A 19,989-nucleotide genomic window follows, 5' to 3' on the forward strand; every position below is an offset into this window, starting at 1 on the left:
ACTGGCCCTTTGAGATCTACTAAAGCTCATTTGAAACTCACTTCACTTGGAATAAGACCTCCATCCTCAGAGGATCTGAGGGTTGAGAGTAGGAAGAGGAGAAGGCTCATGATCTTCCTTTCACCTCATCCTCTGAGTTCTTGTTTCGGGTTAAATTGCTCAGTTGATAACGCATGTGTGTGAATCTCAATACAGCATTTTACTTTCTCATTAATTGCCATCAATGAACAATGATGCCTACAAATTGCTTGCACAGGCCCTTGTTTGGGAGGAAAACCTCAAACATCTAGGAGGAGAATGAGGGAAACCTTAAAGACTTGACCTTGCACATCTGGCTACTTGAAAGTCCATCCCTGCCAACCTGGGCTCCAGGCTCTGGCCACATGGGTGGGACCTCTTCTCCCTCCCCTCTCCCATCTTCCTCTCAGGACTAAAAGGAAATCCTCTTACTGTCTATGCAGAGCAGTTAATTTCCTGTTCTGCCCTTGTCTTTCAGTTTCACTTTATCTTTTTAGACTTTGTTCTGGAAGCTGTATAGTTTTACTTCAAAATGGCCCAATGATGTATTTTCCTCAGTGTAGTTTGTTCCCTTCTAAGAGGAATTGTGATGCTAGCTGTTATGTTAACACACACACTAAATCCCTCCAGTCTTGTAGATCCTCAGCATTTCAGTCTAACAAGAAGTGGTTGAGCCCCTGTTGTGCTTGCTATGGGGGCTGCTCACTATGGAATCTAAAAATTATATGTCCAAATTGGCATCTACTCAGGTGGGAAAAGAAGATTAAAACACACAGAGAATTGATTATAATTAACTAGCAAGATATATGCTGGGAAAGGTTAAGAAAAGGAAGGACCAACTTGATACTGGAGGATCTTCACAGATGATAAATCTTTTTTTTTTTTTTTGCATTTAGTGATGACTTTTATATTTAGAATTAGCCAGCTGGACTCAGTTTAGATGATCCCAATTTTGTTAGCAACATCCAAAGCATCATAGTCAGGAGCTAGTCGAAAATATGCCTCCTTCTCTCCATCAGGCCTGATCAAAGTGTTGACCTTAGCCACATCAATGTCATAGAGCTTCTTCACAGCCTGTTTAATCTGGCGCTTGTTGGCCTTGACATCCACAATGAACACAAGTGTGTTGTCTTCTATCTTCTTCATGGCTGACTCAGTGGTGAGGGGGAGCTTGATGATGACATAGTGGTCAAGCTTGTTTCTCCTAGGGGCGCTTTTCCGAGAATATTTGGGCTGCCTTCTGAGTTGCAGTGTTTTGGGCCATTGGAAGGTGGGTGATGTCCGGATCTTCTTTTTTTGTGGCTGTGGATGCCTTTCAACGCTGCTTTCTTGGCCTTCAAAGCCTTTGCTTTGGCTTCGGCTTTGGGAGGGGCAGGGGCTTCCTTCTTTGCCTTTGGCACCATCTTCGTGAAAAGGAGATGATAAATCTTGAAAAGGGCCCCCAACTGGTAGGCTGCTTGCACCAGATAAATACTTCTGGAGAATTAGGCCATTTTCAAACTCTAAGAAACAGAGCTACCACCCTCTGAGAGGTGGCATACTGTTTGAACATTCAATCCTGCTGGGAAGTTCAGCTTGAGCCCAGGTGCGATTCCTCCAAGATAGCGATAACCCTGATCCTCACCTCATTTCCTTCTGTTCTCCCTCTGGGGGAGCACTTACTATTAACAAGGCCCCATTGTAGGCCAAAATCCCTGCCCTCTTAGAGCTGTATTCTGGATAGCTCAGTCGTGGGACTGGTGGATTTGTGCTGGAATTCATCTACCATTAGGAATAGGCACCTTGAGTCTAGTTGGTGAGCCCAGGTGCTTGGGTCCATGGCACCCATTGGTGAGAGCATGCCTGAGGGCAGGGTATAGTTCATGAGTATAGACACTGAGAAAAATGAAGATATAAGCCCAGGGCTTCTTAAGCAGCAAGTAGGCACTCTCTCATGCATTCTCTCACTGGCCATTTTTTAGAATGCTTGCTGTGTGCCAGGGGATAGAAAAGGGAGTAGAACTCACTCCATCCCCATACGGAATTTCAGTCCTTCAAATCTTGCACAACTACTGTGATAGAAATGGGTAATGAGAGCTCCAGGAGCACCAAGTAAGAAGAATATGCTAACCCTCTAGGTCTGAGTGTCATCTGAGAAGACTTCACAGAGGAGGTGATTTTTAGAAGAGGAGTCTAAATCTACAAAAGGAGCTTTCCAGAAATGGAAGTTGAAAATAGCTGTCATAAGATTGTTGTAGGTAGAGTGGGTGAGAAGAGAAGGCCGGGCTATGAGACATCAATAGAGGGTAGGAGCTTTGATTCAACCATGTTTGGCTTTCATCTCATAGCAGTGGGGCACTACTAGAGCAATGGGCTCAGATGTTCACACTGTTTCTCATACGATGCTGGTATTGGTATGAAGGGTGAACTGAATAACACAAGCCTGGTTAACAGTGAGCCAGATGGAAAGGGCTACAATCATTCAAGTGAGGTACGATGGGGCACTCAACTGACTATGACTGAAGAAATTAGAGATGGCCTAGCCCTGAATTTGCTGTTACTTTGTAAAATAAAAACGCATTAGTTAGGAGTGTGATAATATTGTATGAACACACTTTCTCTGTATTAAAAATTATACCCTATGATTAAAAAGAGGGGCCTTTATCCTTGTATTCTGCTTGAAGGTGACCTGTCAGAACCTGGGATAGCGGCTGCTAGGGAGTTGCAAAAGCCAGTCTGCAGGCCCCTCTTCTCTCACAGAGATTGCCTGAAGATGTATCTGGATGCTGGATAGATCGTGCATCTTTTGCTGCCTCTCCTTAATATGATGAGGTCCCCAAGCACAAGGGGGAAAGTGGGCCATTCGGCAGAGAAGTGATTAGAAAAATTGACTTTTCTGTTGGTTGTAGACTCTCTGACATGCTTCCCACCCCACACTGTGAGAGAAGAAAAAGTGTCACAGGTCTTCCCTGAAGGCAAGATGTGGTGCTTGCTGGGAACTTCTGCCAACCCAGCAATCTGATGCAGTGGCCAAACATGTCCTCCAGAAACACAGAGCCGAAGGACATCACGGCTGGCCCTTCCCTTCCTCCTGGGAAAGCTGCTATTCAGTCCCTCTTCTAAATATTTCCCTGACTCTTTATGCTTAGGTGCGAAGTTGTTTTGCAAGGGAGTTTAGATTTTGCAGCTGGATTTTGGGAGGCCACGGAGGAAGAGTCCAATAAACTCCCTTTTCCTAAGCTACAAACACCAATTAAACAACTATGTTTGCACCTGGAACAGCAGAAATTGCTTTGAAATCCTCAATCTGTTGCCATAATTGCCAGATCATATGCAGAAATGTGGGACTGGGGAGTCGTTATGGATGATAGTGAAATGGCCCATTTATTGCCCTTTCTTGGCTAGGATGTTTCTTGAGTGAGTTGTTTTCTATTTATTGGTTCTGACTGTATAATGCCAAACATCTGATCTGTGGAGCCAGCATTTCAGCCCATTATTTGTGGAACAAAATAAAAATGAAATGATATGAAAATAATTGGGGGAAGGGTACTGCAAGTGAGCTGTCTACACCATTCCAAACATTGAGATTGGCTCAGGTTTTCACTTAATTGAAAAGCACTTTCTTAATGATGTGTTAGGGACACAGCTCTTTTAAGTGTCAGTGACTCGTAGGTCTGGTTTCAAGAAAACTCAGCAGTTCCCTCTCTTCTTTTGGGTCAGGCAATTATTTTGATCTTTCTGCTTGGGCTTTCTGAATATTTGGAATGTTATTCTGATGGTGGTGTGCTAGGCTCAAGATGTGTTCAGTGAGAAATTGGGGAACAAAGATGTGGTTTCCTCCCCATCAGATTCCAAGGAGAAGGCCCAATGGATGTTAGTGTTCTCCCCAGTCCCTTTAAATCCTGGAGATTTATGATAAATATCCAGGAACTTAGTTGAGTGATGTAAGTAGACAGAGTCTGACCCGACCTTTTATCCACCAAGCATCATCTGATCTGCTATAGCTGTCCCTCTTTTGTCTACTTCTAAATAATCCGTCATTTTTCAAAACTTCTTTAAAAATTGAAGTATAGTTATTTTACCATATTGTGTTCATTTCACGTGTACAGCAAAGTGATTCAGTTACATATGTGTGTATAACTTTTTCGTATTCTTTTCCATTATAAGTTATTTCAAGATACTGAGTATGTTCCTTGTGCTATATACAGTGGGTCTTGTTCTTTATCTATTTTGTAGTATGTACATGGTAATCCCAACCTCCTAATTTATCCCCCCTTCCCTTTTAGTAACCATGAATTTGTTTTCTATGTCTGTGAGTCTCTTTCTACTTTGTAAATAAGTTCATTTTTATCTTTTTTTTTCTGATTCCACACGTAAGTGATATCATATATTCGTCTTTGTCTAACTTCACTTAGTATGATAATCTCTAGGTCCATCACTGTTGCTGGAAATGGCAATATTTCCTTATTTTTATGTCTGAGTAATATTCCATTGTGGTTATATATCACATCTTCTTTATCCATTCATCTGTCAGTGGACACCTAGATTGCTTCCATGTCTTGGCTGTTGTAAATAGTGCTGCTGTGAACATAGGGGTGCATGTATCTTTTTGAATTAGAGTTTTCTCCAGATACATGCCCAGGAATGGGATTGCAGATCATATAGTAACTCTACTTGTAGTTTTTTAAGGAACTTCCATTACTATTCTCTGTGGTGGCTGCACCAATTTATATTTTCACCAGCAGTTGGGAGGGTTCCTTTCTCCCCACATCCTATTCAGCACAATCTATCTTTCAAGGTCAGGTTGTTTTGTTGGTTTATTTTGTGTACTAGCATTTAATTGAGCCCTTACCATATACCAGGTGCTGCTTCACATTCATTATTTGACTTAGCCCTTCCTGGTAGATACTATTAGTATTTCCATTTCCTCTGAGTTGAAGATTGGAAAGCAGAGTGTGTTGCTCCAGAACTCTTTTCCTTAATTGTTAAGCTTAAGCGGCCTCATAATTAAAGACCTAACCCTTCCTAAAGCCTCTTCTAAGGACCTTGTCCACAGTGCAGTCTCTGTCCTCTGAATGCCGTTTAGAATTAGTGTGTGTCTGCAGCACATATCTGGGGACTTCTTATCATCAAACAAGTATTGTGTAACTTTGACGATTTCTCTTATTAACTTTACCATTTGATTCTTGTGCTTGGTGAAACTTCTCCCCAAATATATGTTTTAAATTTTGGTAAAGTGCAGGTCATATCTTCAGTGTATTTACATTTGTTGTAGCCCTCCAGATTGCATGCTGATCTGGGAGTAATGCAGAGATGGCAGGCCTACTTTCTCATCCTCAATGGCCATCATTGCAATCAGTTAGTCACATTGAGGCTGACCCTCACGTGGTGGCTAGCTCTCGCAGTCCTTCTCTCCATCTGAGGAGTGTGTGAATGGCTGCTCTGAACATCACAGTTCTGCTCAGCAATTTGGAGCTCTAAGTTAGGGGTGAGATTTACCCACTTAGTAACAGCTAGAACAGTGGACACATTTTGAAGGTCAGAGGCATTTAGATGACTTGAGTGTTAGCATTTTTGTTAAGACCCCTGCCCAGGGTGTTAAATGGGGGCTTGAGAAAGTCGGTAGGAAAGGCAGCCAGTGCACAAATGTGTAAGACTTCTTTTCTGGAGATTACACAGAATATGCAAGCAAAACTTGCAAAGTGGTTTCTGTGTTCTTGGAGTTGTCATTTTTGTCACTTTATTTGGCTGTGAAGCTGATTTTCACACAGGCCTGGTGGTTGTTAAAGTAAACACAAAGTATAGTATTAATATCCCCTGCATATATTTAGGTAAAATGACATCCAGTTGAAGTCAAGAAGTGGTTTGCTTACTCATAGTTCTTGGAAACTGCACACATACTGATTTAATACTCATGTTCTCCACATATACTTCCTGACTAGCAGTATCTTCTCCTCAACTTTAACAAATTTTTACAAATTTAAGCATAAATTTTTATGCTTAAAATATCAAGTGAGTATTTTGCAGCCACTCTACTTTGAGAATCTGCCAGGCCTACTCAGAGCATGATTCTGAAATGTTTTGCCTTGAAGCTTTGGGAATTGGGGAATTCATTCATTCCTTGGGCTTCCTAGGCCATTGACTGCTATTAAGGAGACATGTGTTTCTTCTAATTAGTCACCCCTATTTCGCAAGAATCTTCATTGGCCCTCAACTTCTTAATGGCTCTGGCATATTTTGGGAATGAAGTGATGCCTCAGCCAACATGATATTCAGCAGTAATTGCTCTAGCCAAGAGAAGGCTTACTCCAACCAAGACTGGTTGGCACTTAGATTATTTAGGTAGCCCCCAAGCTTGACTTCCTCACCTGTGACTAACAGTATCTTATTTTTATTCTTTGGTGGTGAACAAATAACAGTTATGTCATCTACTATTTCTATATCACTCCCAGTTCTCTGTAGATGACTAGTGTGTATTAAGTATTGGTGTACAAATATATAAACCTAGTCCTTGACTTCAGGGAGCTTACAGTCTATTTTGGAGAGAAAAAATGGATGACCCAGTAATATAAATTAACCAAAAATTTGATGTAAAGTAGAACTGCCAAACATTGTACAGTAAGTACCAAATGAATGGTAATTATAAGAATTAAAGAAGGAGATCACTGTGGTTTGATGTATCAGAACTTTGCTAGGAAGCAAGAGGAAGTGAGCTAGCATTTATTAAGTACCAAGCTCCAGGCTGTTTATTCTCTCACTTAGTCTTCAAAAAGGACCCAAATAATTTCATTTAAAAAATTATTAGTATTTTTATTGGGATTGCATTAAGCCTATAAAGACTGCTTCCCAAATTTCATTATTCAGCCCAGTCTTCTAGAACTATTAAACATCTCTATATACAACTCTTTTGTATCAGAGTAAAATATTACACTTTTCTTTATATCACATTTCTCACAGAGTCATTTCTAGGTACTTTATATGTTTAGCACTATTATGTATGGATTTTTTCCTTCTATATGGCTAAATGGTCTAAATGGATATGGTTGGAAGTTGTTTTTTTTTTTTTTAAATATATTGATCTTGTATCTGACTACTGTCCTGATTTGATTCTGTTTGATTCTAAGAGAGCTCATCGTGAGGGGAGTGTTTCATCATCTTGAATTTTCTCTGTTTAATGAATGACCATCTTAAAATAACAAATATACCTCCACCAGCTGTATTATATCTCTCCGTTCTATTTCATGACAATGGCATTGCTCACATTTTTCAGAACAATAGTCAACAGTTTGGTAATATTTTATATTCTCTTATTTCTAATTTTACCAAAAATGTCTCTAATTTAGTGACTCTCAACATTTGATATGTATTAGAATCATCTGGGAGAAGCCGCTCAGGAAGGGGTATTTGGATGTAGGAGAGAAGAATCTCCACAAGTAAATTCTGAAGTACGTCGGTTTTATTATTATTACTGCTATTTATTATCCTCATCAAAGAATTTATTTAAAATATTTTATGCATTTGTACAATGTATCAATAACAATGTACAAATACAATGTACAATGTATTAAATAGTACTTAATATAAGTATTTTTATAACACTTACTGAGTACCTCTAAGTTCCAGGTTCTGTACTAAGCATTTAGCATGCATCTTTTAAATTATGCTCACACTAACCTTGTGCGATAAGAAATTATACTACCAATTTTACAGACAGAACTGAGGCAGAAAGATTAAGTAACTTGGTGAAAGTCTCATAGGCAGAAAATGTCTATCTAGAATTTAAACCTAGGCCAGGATGATTTCAGAGCACAATGCCCATAATTACCATTGTTTATGGCTAAGTATGATGATCAATGAGCATATTAAAGATCTCTCTATTTCCAGTTTTATGAAATATACTTTAAAATTTTTACCTACTGCTTGGTTAGTGTTCATTGACATGACTTTTCTCCTTTGTCCTATTGATGATGTTCATTATAGCAATAGTTTTCCTGGTATTAAATCACTCATTCATTCCTAGATTATCTGATTGCAGAGGATAATTCTTTTAGATGCTGTTGAATTTGATTGGCTATTATTTTTAGTATTTTTCTGCCTACATTGATTAGTGTCATTGACCCATAAGTGGGGTGTGTGTGTGTGTGATAAGATTGGGTTTCAGAGTTATACTTTCTTCATGAAAAAACTGTGTTTTTCAGCTTTTCCTATGCTCTGAAACAAATTATGTGGCATCAGACTGATGTGATATAGTTCCCTCAGTGTTTGAAAGAATTCACCCATAAAACCTTATGGCCTCTTGACGTGGTTTGTAGATAATTATTTAATAACTTAAATTTTTTTTTCCATGGTAATTGATCTATGGGAAAACGTTCCTTACAAGTGAAAAAGGTGTCACTGTTATTTTCTGCAACCTGCTCGTTATTGAAAACTTAGGAAACACAAAAAGTAGAGAGAAGCAGAAAAATAATCACCAGGGTTCCACATCTGAAATCTACTGCATTACCATTAATGGATTTTCTTTCTACTTTTTTCAAACTTACAATTTTTGAATTTATTCTGCACACTGAATTTTGTATCTTGCTTTTCTCAATTCAGGTGATAACTTTTCACTTTTTTATAAAAACTGGCTTATAATACTGAATAATATTCTCCCATTTTCAAGGTATTCTATCTGAATATAAGTTCTGCACACTTGTTTAATGATTGCATTCTAACTCAACTAGCTATGGAACAGAGGAAGAAATAAATGATAATATACAAATGAATTATCAGTAGGAACCATCCTGAAGTTCCTGCGTGGCTCAGTGGTAACGAACCCAACTAGTATCCATGAGGATGTAGTTTCAATCCCTGACCTCGCTCAGTGGGTTAAGGATCTGGCATTGCCATGAGCTCCAGTGTAGGTTACAGAGGAAGCATTGCTATGGCTGTGGTGTTGGTTGTCAGCTGCAACTCCATTTTGACCCCTAGCCTGGGAACTTCCATATACTGTGGTTGTGGTCCTAAAAAGAAAAAAGAAAAAAATAATAATAATAAAAAAAGAACTGTCCAACTCGGTTAACAGGCTGTGAGTGCAAGAGAAGAGCCAAGGCAGATTTCTGTGCCCTCCAATTTAACTCACTTCTATTTTAATATTAAATATCCAGTTGATTGATAATTGTGTCATTCTGCACCAGGAAATGGAAATAGAGTGGAAAACGACTCCATTGGTGTAGAGAATTGAGGCAAGAGGATTCCTAGAAGAGGAGGCAGCTGTAGTGTGTTTTAAAGGACAAGTAGAAATTTCTAGGACAGTGGCAAATAGAAAAGTCAAAGACGTAGCAGCATGAAACAGGGATATGTTGGCGGGAAGTATAAGTAGTTCCTGAAACATCAAGAGTGCAGGACATGGAGTTCCTGTCATGGCACAGCGGAAACGAATCTGACTAGTAACCATGAGGTTGCGGGTTCAATCCCTGGCCTCACTCAGTGGGTTAAGGATCCAGTGTTGCTGTGAGCTGTGGTGCACGTCACAGAAGTGGTTCAGATCTGGCGTTGCTGTGGCTGTGGTGTAGGCCGGCAGCAACAGCTCCGATTAGACCCCTAGCCTGGGAACCTCCATATGCTGTGGGTGTGGTCCTAAAAAGCCAAAAAAAAAAAAAAAAAAAAGGAGTGCAGGACAGGTGGTAGAAAGTAGGCCCAGAGAGATGGGTGCTATTGAGATCCATGAATGGCAACCCTCATTAGATAGGGATCTAAGTCAAGGGCATCTTGGTAAGGCTGTGCCTACCAAGATCACCTCAGCCTGCAGGTGCTGTCAATGTCCAGCTTTAAAAGAAAATTTTTTTTTGGTCTTTTTGCCTTTTCTGGGGCTGCTCCCACTGCATATGGAAGTTCCCAGGCTAGGGGTTGAATCGGAGCTGTTGCTGCCGGCCTACGCCAGAGCCACAACATGGGATCCGAGCCGCATCTGCGACCTACACCACAGCTCACAGCAACGCCGGATCCTTAACTCACTGAGCAAGGCCAGGGATCGAACCCGCAACCTCATGGTTCCTAGCCAGATTCGTTAACCACTGAGCCACCGTGGGAACTCCCTAAAAAATATTTTTAAGTAGGAGCCTTTTCAATCCCAATTTCCTCAAATTCTGATTTAGTGGGTAATTATTTTCTGCTGAGTTGGCAGTAATTGGTTGGTGTCTTGGTGTTCTCCCAGAGGCAGACCCTAAGACAAGGGTTTGAGTGCAAGTCATTTGTTTGTGAAGTGATCCCAGAAGGTACAGTAGGGGGGTGTAGGAAAGGGAGAAAGGGAAAGACTGGCAGCCAGTAGCATTACTGTTGTGGGCAATTGGGAGCTTCATCCTACCTGGGAGCTCCCAGAGCATGAAACATGCCCCACCTCCAGTGTTGTCTCACCTGGGAAGCAGGGGAGCTGGGGGAGGTATATACCACCCCCTGCCAATCGTCAATCCAGGATTGCTGGGGAACTGTGGGTGGTTAGTTCACTCCGTGCCTCGCCTGCTATATATGCAAGCAGAGTGGGCTCTGGGGGGCCAGAGAAAGACCTCAGGTAAAAAGGAGTAGGTGGAAATCAGGCTAGCACACACTGAACTAAGACTCAAGGGGATATGAGTGGGGTGCTGACAACTGGATATTTTGTACTCTGGATATAATATAATAAAATGAAATATTTTTAAAGTTGTTTTGTGTCTATAGACTCTTGGTTTTTTTGACAAATACCATAGGACCTTTAAATTCATAGAGACCACTACCGTTTTTGCTCAGACCTCTTAGATGCCTACAGATCATTCATGTAGCCACATTTGAACCTCCAATGAATGCACACTCCCTCCCTTCCTGCCAAGGGAGTCCATCAAATCTGCTGACTGCTCTATGTTTTAAAAAGTGTCTCCTAATAGTCTGCAAAGACCTATCTACTATCTACTCACTCTTGGTTGCATCCTGAGAAAAATCTTATTTCTCATTTACATGGGGTTCCCAGCCCTGGCTGTATGTCAGAATCACCTAAAGGAATTTTTAAGTGTACAGATTTGGAGTCCCAGCCATGGCAAAGCAGAAACGATCCTGACTAGCATCCATGAGGATGCAGTTTCGATCCCTGGCCTCGCTCAGTGGGTTAAGGATCTGGCATTGCCGTGAGCTGTAGTGTAGGTCACAGACACCGCTCGGATCTGGCGTTGCTGTGACTGTAGCATAGGCCAGCGGCTACAGCTCCAATTGACCCCTGGCCTGGGAACCTCCATATGCTGCGGGTGTGGCCCTAAAAAGACAAAAAAATAAAAAATAAAGTGTACAGATTTACAGAGGGAGCTCTCCCTCCTGGACACTTAAATAATCTCTTGGGGGTGGGGCTGACGTGTCTGTAGAATTATTTCATGGTGTTCCTAGAGGACCAGTCCAGCTCTGGTATATGGATTATAGAGTTTGGGACCATGGCTCTAGATAGCATTCTTCAGTAAACTGTAGGTACTCATCATATCCATCTTGTTTGTTTTTTATTTTTCTAATTTTTTAACCATTTAAAAAATTGAAGTGTAATTTACAATTTTGTGTTAGTTTCAGGTGTACAGCAAAGTGATTCAGAGATAGACATAGATAGATACTTTTTCTGATTATTTTTCCTTATAGGTTATTATAGAATATTGAGTACAATTCCCTGCACTATACATTTGGTCCTTGTTGTTTAGCTACTTTTTTATGTAGTGGTGTGTATCTGTTAATCCAAAACTCCCAATTTATCCTCCCTTTACCACCACTACTGCCCACCATCACAGTCATCTTAAGAGCTCCTCTTTCCAAGGAAAAGCTTCCCATTCTGTGCAAAGATCCCTAATAGGACATGGTTTTGAGTCCCTTCACCATTCTTTCCCCTCTTCTGAATATAGCTGTATCTATTTTTACATTAAAATGTGTCACCAAAAACTGAATATAATTGTGATCCGAGAGTGTAGAGCACAGCAAAATTATCTCCTCTTACCTTCTAAACACTATAATTTAATTAATGCAGCCTCAGGTCATGTTAATGCTTTTTGAAGCCAATTTAAGCTATGGATTCAGGATGAACTCACCATTGGCAAAAGCCTCTTAGTCTCCCTTCTCTATTCTGGAGGTTGGGCTTTTAGTTTAATTTGGTTTTGACTCAAGGGCAGTACTCTTACTCAGTTTTCCCTTTTCTTCAGTATTTGTTTATACTAATTCCAAAACCTACTATAAAACAGAAAACAAGTAGATGGATTCAACAGGATTTGTTCAATTAAATATTTAGGTATGATTAAAATGAAGAGTCAAGTTTGCCTCCAAGATTCTAGCTTGAGAAGCTACATGGAGCTTTTAAGACTTATAGGAGGTGAAGCAGAGGATGAAGTAGAAGTGATTTTTTTTTTAAGGGATAAATGGACTTTATTTTTCTCTATGTATTTTTAATAAATTTATGTCTTTTTAAAAATTTTATTGGAGTATAGTTGACTTTCAGCTTTAGCCATGTTGAGTTTTTGGTGTATCATGTAGAAATGCCTGATAGAGAGTTCAGAAAGCAGGCTAGTGACGTCAATTTGGAGCCTACGGGTTTCTGTTTGGTAGTTAAAGCTATAGAACTATTCCTCCTAGCCTAGGTTATTATTCACAGATGCTGTCAATCTATTTTAGTTCTAATACAATCATTGAAAAAGACACAGGACTTCAACATGGTTTTAAAGACCTTCCTGCAGTTTGCCGTGGATTATCCAGAACATGTTTCTGTATTAAGTCCACTCAGATAGCATAAGAAATCTTATCAAATTCTAAATTAAGTTCAGATATATTATTTCTATCTCATTTCCCTAATGTCACAGATTAATAACGAGGTAAGAGGAGTGAGGTCTGACTTCAGGAACAAACCATTAGCAAATTATGTTTCTGTTTACAATTCTAGTCACAAAGTTATTTGTTCATAGTTTTAAGTAATGCCTTTTGGCTTGATCCAAATTCTTTGCATATGAATTGCATTCCAAGCCTGGCTCTCTTTTAAGTTTTTGTAAATTTCTTCAGGACCTTTGGCGAACTAAACATAGTTTCAATGAGCACTCTTTCTCCAGGAAAAAACTTTTAGTAAAAGTCCAGATGAATTAATTTAGAAAATAAAAGTAAGCCCAAACAATCTTAATGAAGGTACCAACTGCTTGTTTTTCTCAGCACTCCGATCCTGAGTTGCGACATGGTTAAAACGAGATAAAGCACTTTGGGGTTTCATTGAAAAATGGTCCCTGGGATGAAATTCTTTGTCCTGACTTCAAACAAAACAGAGCATCAGGATGGGGTTCTCCATGCTTTCGGTATGTATGTGATCACTTCCTTGTTATGAATTGCTTTTAAATTATTCCCTTTGCTCCTGTTTACTTCATTATTCTTTGAGCATAAATCTTACCCTCAAATAATTTATGCGTAAAGGAATCTGATAGAGGAACAGAAAAGGCTCACGTGTCTCCTGCTCATTACAAGTGAATAAATAAATAGGAATACCAAACAATCATTCTCATCAAAAGAATATGGTGGGTTTTTTTTTTCTAGACATCTCTAATAATTACTGAGGGATTAGGGGAATCTAACCACTGTGAAACTTGGTAGAGTCAAGTGAAAATCAGCAGTCAAATATCTGGGATTCAGCCTTGGTGACATTATTTTCTGCCATAATAAGCCTCAACTTCATTAATCAGGAATTTTATGCTGTTTGTAGTTTAGTTCTCTTGGAAATAGCATAAGGTTAGGGGTAAGGTGTGTTTTATTGGGGGAGGGGTGGTCATAGTAGAGCACTGTTTTCTCATGACATGATTTGGGAATTGATATCATCTTTTGCCTTGGAGTATCTGCTAATACATGCTCATCTTGAGTTAATGATGAGCAAAAGAATGAATCTCAATAGCCCACTTGGGTGTTATGCATACAGCTTTAGTCTTATTAGCACAGCACACCAACCAAGTGAGTATTCTCACTTCTAATAGCCTTTTTTCACCTCTGTTAAATCTAAGAGTCAAATGCCCAATCCATTCCAGCCTTAATTTATTCCCATAGGTTGCTCACTCAGTGTCTCTCAAACTGGGAAAGACGAGAGTACCAGCTCTTGACTCTTCTTTGGCATCCAGGGCTCATACTAGATAGTGAGCTTAGGGAGGGCAAAGTATACTGGGGTTCATCCCAGCCTAGATACATTGAATCCCAGCTGAAGTTTAACCACATTGTGTTAGATGAGCCCCTCGGCCCAGATCTATCTTCAGGAATAAAAATAAAATGTTCCCCCAAGTGCTGGGAGTGCTTGCAGAAGGCAGCTCTTGAGCCTTTTGGGGGAACTGCCTTGCTTCAAGAAAGCTCTCACCAAAGCTCACACCTTTGGGCAGCCCACATTCAGTTCAGTGACTGATCCACATAAGAGTATAAAGTGAAGCCCACTTCCCCAATTGAGAACACCTTAAGAAGACCCTCGAAGCTCCAGAGCCTCCACTGGTTCCCTGGGGGCTTGCCCTGGAACTTGATTGCAGCTGGCTTCTCTCTCTGCCCAGTGCTATTTACTTCCTTTCCATTCCCCAGGTGCTTCTCCCAGGAGCTTTCCCTGATAAAACCCCTGTGTGCTAATCTCCATCTCAGAGTCTGTTCCCTAGGGACCCACTCAACTTTGATGTGTGTAAAGTAGCTTTATTTTATGTTATTTCATTGGTTATGTCGCAGCCTGTTCCAAAAAATACTTAATTCCAGTCAAGATAAAGTCCGATTAAGCAAAACGTGGTGGTTTTTGGTGTTACTTTGGTGAGTCAGCATTTGGCTAATAGACGTATGGCGGATCATCAGAATGAATGAGGGAGAAGTTCATGTGATAGCTCAGTGAAAACAAATCTGACTAGCATCCATGAGGATGCAGGTTCAATCCCCAGCCCCACTCAGTGGGTTTAAGAATACGGTGTTGCCATGAGCTGTGGTGTAGGTCACAGATGCAGCTCGGATCTGGCATTGCTGTAGCTGTGGTGTAGGTCACAGATGCAGCTTGGATCTGGCATTGCTGTAGCTGTGGCGTAGGCTGGCAGCTACAGCTCCAATCAATTTGACCCCTAGCCTGGGAACCTCCATATGCCACAGGTGCAGCCCTAAAAAGACAAAAAAAAAAAAAAAAAAAGAAAAGAAAAGAAAAGAAAAAGAAAAAGAATGAGTGAGAGAGATAATTCTTTTAAAAATAGAGGTTCCCAGGCCTTCTTCTTAAATAGGACTCTCCAATGAGGCCCGGGGGTCTGTATTTTGTTCGGAGTCCCCCTAATACTCTGAAGTGCGTTCTTATTTCAGAATCATGGCTCTAGGCCATCCTGGCATCCTGACTTATTGTGGAGAGCTCAAGATACCAAGCCCCTGAACTGGTTCTTCCGGTGCCCTGACAGAAATGTGACAGTTATTAATAAGTTCAGAATGGATCACTCATGTTTTCCTCTTGGCTCCAGGAGAAATGTATCTCTGGGAAGCTTTCCAGGGTGTTTTTAGGTTTGCCCTCTAACAGAGATTCAGATCTAGCCAATAACTGATACACGCTTTAGACCTAGGAGCTCTAGTATGCAGCCTGACTGTGCTGCTCTTAGACAGTGTGGCTCTTATAATCCTTCAGCCACTAAGGAGGCCGGGGTGGTCACAGCTGAGGGCCAAGATTTGCCTGAATGTGCTCCATGGGCCAAAAGACACACACAAGCCCTTGGGAACTTGAAACAGCCTTAGGGCACCTTCTCAAGCTTTGCCAACATGAAGCTGCCCCTAGGAATCCACTAGAAAGAATGCTTGGGCACTGTACTAGGTCTCAAATGCATGCTTCATCTCCTGATGCTGAAGATCCATCAGATGCTCAGTTGGGGCAAATGCTGCCCCTGTTCTTCTGGAAAATCATCTGTTTGCAGGTTTCTTTCCAGGCTCACCTAGGGCTCTTTCTCAACATTATGGCACCCCCATTCTCAGTGCCACCCCCACTCTCACTTCTTTATCTGGTGCTCAGTTGGATAAGCTCTTTATCTTGGAAGCTGTTAAATTAATCCTGTCCTAAGGAGACTTTGGAGACCTTTGGGGATCAATCGCCAATGGTGGAATTTTAGTCACTCTGGCAGGACATGGGAGATATTTTTTTTTAGCACAACAGGCATTCCTAGTTCACCTTCAAATCTTACAGAAAAGGAGACTGCCTCCCATGTCTAACTCTGAAGCTGTCCCAGGAGGACAGGAAGGTGTGCAGGGAACTGGCCTGGGGCGGCCAAGGGAATCCACCTACCAGGCTTCCAGTACAGGGTGCTGAGCAAGGGCCCAGCGGGTGTGCTTTGAAATCCATCCGCATTGGCACCGAGGCTATGCCTTCCCTGGGTTTCAGCCACAGACTTAAGATGGCAGATGTAACACGGCCGACACATTTCTGGGAAGCACAGAATGCCTCTGACGGGCAGCTTGGGTTTGAGGGCTCCCCAGCAACCTTGCATGGCAGTCTGGGGTGCTCTTTTTCTCCCCCTTTTCCACTGAGAGATCAGAACTGCCTGGCGGTCTGACAGCTCTTTCACGTCTCCCAGCTTTGCCTGTTTTCTCACACAGGCACTTCCTCTAATAAAATCCCTGCACATTTAATCCCTTCTTGGCTTCTGCTTTTCCAAAACCCAGATTAATGAACTAGTCTTCTGTCTCAGCTGCCAATATTTGACTATTTACTAATTAACTCCCTCCACCACCACCATCCCCCATTGCTGAAGAGTTAAAAACGATCCTTTCCATTGGGACAAAGGGTTTTAGACTCAGGAAGCCTGAGAGAAAACTTGGGGCAAGAAATAACAACCACCAAATAATAATAAGGAATTAATTAGAATAGCTTTAAATAGTAAAAGGAACATTCCTATCTATTATTAATTTAATCTGCCTATTTTGTACAACAAAATGAGGAAGAGCCAGTGTTTATTGAGCACCTACCACGTGCCATGTACTTGCCTCATGATTTTCATGAGATGAGTATATTTCAGTCCACGTGAACAGACAAGACATCTGAGGTGTGGAAAGGCAGTATAATTACTCCCAGTTCACATGGCTAGCAAGAGATGAGCCAGTATTCAAACACAGCACTATTGGCCCTCAATTCTGTGATGCCCACTTTCTGGGACTAAAATAAGGATTTCTACTCGAGCCTTATAAGTATGGAGAAATGGTATTAGGTGCCTCAGCAGCTAGGCATTTCCCAGTGGTGCTCATGACCCCTCTGTGCTTTCCTGAGTGTCTCTGCATAAAACAGTTGTAAAAATACATGCCCAGAGGCTCTAAAAAGAGCAAATGCACCCAACTCCCTATTCAGGAATTGCCAGGACTGATGGCAAAGCCTGGGAAAGTCGGAAGTCGAGGAACAGCCTTGAATACATAGGAAGTCCAAGGCAAAACAGCAAAGGGTGAAGCCTTTTTCTGGAAGGCGCAGGAGAACTGTGTCTTCACTCATGTCTGAGCATCCTCTACCCAACCCCTGGCCCCCACTCCTGACTCTGAGTCACTTCCCTCTCTTTTTACCTGCATGCTACCTGGAATGTGAATCAAGGAGTTTGAGGTAGGGGGGATTTGGAAAGAGGCACAAATCCCTACCTCTAATTGGTATCTGTCTTAGTTGTCACAGGCCCTACCCTCCATGGCAAGGCTCTGCTCCCTTAGCAGGGGGAGGAGCTCATTCAGCCCAGTGAGGAGTTCTATTCCCTGGGGAAGCTGGCTTCTGGAGATAGGGAGGGAGGAGGTTTAAGTCTTCTTAGCTAATTTGAGAGGTAGTCAAGGAATTTAGGAATGACCTCTACCCTCTTTAGACCTGAAAGGTGTTCTTTAACAGCAATGACAAAATCACGTATAGAAGCTCTTAGTTTAGAAGTTTTTTGGAAGATACTCCTTTTGTTATAACTAAAGAAGGACTTAAAATGAGAAGATTATGTATGTCTTTTGCATTGTGGAATCCATCCAATACTCAGCTTATCATACCACCCTAGTCTCTGGAGCAGGGATGTGAATGCATATGCCCCAAAGTGAAACAAATGGAGCCCAGATCCCCAATTTTAGTTATTTACATAGATAGATAAATAATATAAACATGGTATGATATGCTAATATTTCAAGGCACAGTCTATGTAATGGCATCAAAGTTTATACTTCATGGGAGTACATATAAGTCCATGTTTCAGGCAGTCTTTATCACTTCTAATTTTTTTAGCTGACCTCTCATTTGTTTTAATTAGCTTGTCATGGTTTATATCATATACAAGGGCTTGTTTATTCTGGGAGTAGAAGAAGTATACGCCGAGATACCTTATTTTCATTTGTACTTCATTAATTCAGTAGTATCTTCTGTAAGACAGGACTTCCTGGGTCTCCTCTCTTTTTGTTTGTCTTGGTAGCAGAGGCTCTGGCAGCTTTCATTCTGGGGCTGTGCTTTCAAGGCTGTTTGTATAGCAAACAGCCTTGAAACATAAAAACAGTGGCTCCTTCTGCAGTGGAGAGCAGGTTTGTCTGCTGTCCACTATTAAGAAGATAATGTTTTTCTCTGGGGCAGAGTGTGGGCAGCTTTCTAGCAGTTCCATTATGGAGTATTTAGGTTCCCTTCGCTGTAGCTTTGTTCAGCCGTGACACCTAAGCTGTCCACATTGGCCCTGAGGAACTTGGGGGGCAAGGGGAGCCAGAACAGACATGAGACTTGTGTTGCCTGTTGTGCCACGAGCAGTCAAGTAGTTCGTCCCTGACCTAGGACTCTTGTGTCTTCTGCCAGTTTCCATAAAATGCGGCAAACTAACTTCGCTTGCAAGTATGATAAAATCTCAGACTCCCCATAATTTTTGGTGATATCTTTAAGACTTTTTGTTAAGTGTTGCAGGAATCCTTTTTAGTCATTTGTCTTGTTAGGTTGGTTAAAGCTAGATAGTATTGACAGACACACCTCACTGCATACACACTGACTAATCTCAACACACTGACCTGAAAACCAGTGCAAGGGCCTCATTGCCCACCTGCCCTTGTTGTGATGAGCCCACTCTTGCCTTAAGGTAGCTGGCTTGTCTCCCAGGTCACGTGGACACTCTAACACACAGACTGAAGGAGACCACAGGTCAACCCATATTTTAAGAGTTAATGAAGCTATATTATTTTCTTTGGAGATAAAATACTGTTATCGAAAGAAATCATATCTTCTCACATTTCCAGAGGATTAACTTGGTACCCACTTTGGGGACCACTGCTTCTGGGTGTATCTTTCTCAGCATTACATCAGTAGCCCTATACTGTTTGTGGAGTACTTAGGATAAACCAGTGCCTGAACTAAGCATTTCAAATGAAGTGTTTTATTTCCTTCATATGACATCTGAGCACTATCATATATGTTCTACATGTGAGTTAACTGTGGTTTAGATGTGTTGAGTAATTTCTCATAGAACAAAGTGGATACCAGCCTATGTGGCCACAACCTGAGCTCTAGTACTGTCTCTGTTTAGAAGACAGCAAGGTTGAAGGTCACGGTGACTGATTGACGAGTCCCTACACAGCCCCAGTTCCTGTGCATGGCAGTGCCTTCCTTGTCAGGATGGCATAGGATAGGCCCTCTAGTCCTCAATAAATAACTGTGGTTATGAACAAAACTTGATTAATTTCTATTGAATGAAGTTGCTCTTGTTCTGAAAGAGTGTCAGAAGAAGACTTTGAAATATGCTCTTTGTTTTTGTGTTTTGAATATGAAGATTAGAATTTTGCTCCTTAAGAATTTGAGGGGAGGGAGAGTGGGGAGATTTGGGTTAAGAGAGAGACTTAGATTAGCTTAGGAAACAAAAGGGAAGGATAGTCCATCAAGAGATGCTATCACACCCAGGGACATACTCATGCATGATTAACTACATACATGCATGAGAAACAATTAATCCAACTGGTTCCACAGTTAAGATATGATGAATTATCCTCCTCAACAGAGACTCCAGCAAGTCAGACTCATCGGATCTAAGCTCCTGAGCACTG

At 41.2% G+C, this 19,989-nt stretch overlaps 1 pseudogene; it reads right to left on the reverse strand.

Moving 5' to 3' along the window:
• Nucleotides 1–909: 909 nt before the first annotated feature.
• On the reverse strand, nucleotides 910–1,432 carry LOC125121155 (60S ribosomal protein L23a-like; annotated as a pseudogene).
• Between the last annotated feature and the right edge of the window lie 18,557 nt (nucleotides 1,433–19,989).

The sequence above is a fragment of the Phacochoerus africanus genome, chromosome 2, assembly GCF_016906955.1.
Source record: "Phacochoerus africanus isolate WHEZ1 chromosome 2, ROS_Pafr_v1, whole genome shotgun sequence".
In the NCBI taxonomy this organism is placed as follows: domain Eukaryota; kingdom Metazoa; phylum Chordata; class Mammalia; order Artiodactyla; family Suidae; genus Phacochoerus; species Phacochoerus africanus.